The sequence below is a fragment of the Aplysia californica genome, unplaced genomic scaffold (assembly GCF_000002075.1).
Source record: "Aplysia californica isolate F4 #8 unplaced genomic scaffold, AplCal3.0 scaffold00021, whole genome shotgun sequence".
NCBI lineage: Eukaryota > Metazoa > Mollusca > Gastropoda > Aplysiida > Aplysiidae > Aplysia > Aplysia californica.
Window position 1 is genome coordinate 2,540,955 of NW_004797291.1, and position 1,310 is coordinate 2,542,264.

Sequence of the window (1,310 nt, forward strand, 5' to 3'; positions counted from 1 at the left end):
GAGAGGAGACTCAAATTGCCAGCGAATGTGATTATAAAAAGAATCCATCGCTAAAAAGAACCGAACAATACATGTGCTGGGAAATGTAGTCGTTAATCAGACTAGCATGGAAAGGACCCCTTCCCAAGAAGGTGTGTGCGGAATTGGAGGAAGGGGGACGCAAAAAGGGGATACGGCATGACATAGTTTATCTTCGTGCCATGTTACAACAGAGTTGAAACACCTGAACGCTGAGGTAACAGGCCATAAGAGTTGTTGCTAATTTTTCTTTCTGTTACAGGTAGACCCTAGACATACAACATCACTTTTATCGGTCGCGAACTCGTATATTATTATCCTCATACTAACTCATTAGAGCAATTAGAGCAGTGTTTGTCTACCTTTTTTATAGCCACTGCCCACTTTTGCCGCCTTAAAAAGAGGGAAAGTTTGTTGTACCACCCACCAACGAAGGTGGATCAGAAAGTAAAGGAAGTTGGCATCTAGCGGCTAAGATGTGACTTATATTAGGGATACGCATAACCTACCACAGGTTTGTTCTCGAACCAACCACAGGAGTGTTATGTGACGTCACTCTTGATTATTTTATGACGTCTCGAACAAAAGATGATTTGCTCCCTGGAGGAAACGAGTCGAAGATCGCAAAAGGAATTATTAATTGAACATCTGTAAACACTGTAAGCTTGGCGAATTGCCAAAGTTGATTCACGAAAATTTGTAAGTGTTTGTGGGGAATCTGCTTGTTCATCAGTTTATCGTTGTGTAAGAGAACTGAATGAAAGGATAGCTATACCGTTTTTGATGACTCACGTTCTGACCACCCAGATTCCCCTGTGAACGAGAAATATGTTGATGCAATCTAACACCATATTGCGCAAGATGCCCGCACTACTATACGAGAACTTAGTGATGTGTCTGGACTTTTGTTGGGTCGAAATTATTTGTAATTAGTTGTTAGTTGTTAGATTGTTTTTTCTTGCTTGTTTTCGTAAGTGTATTACGGCGCCCGCAACTGCATGAGGTCATATGAGCGCCCGGTCACATCAGGCATATTCGGTTTGGTAGGGATTAATTTTGTATTTTTCCCGGGTGGTGGCCGAAGCCTACACTTATCGATTTAAGGACCACCAAAGGATCTTTAACATGCGCAACTTGCATATGCAACTTACGAGATTTTTCGCCCATATCCGAGAAGGTTAGGTAGGTGTTCGATCTCACTTACCCAAAAATCAGGAGTGTGGCTGAAACACAGATGTAAGAAGTAGCCAGGAGTAGAAGTAGAAAGAGTTAGGAGTCCAGAAAAAGGGAGG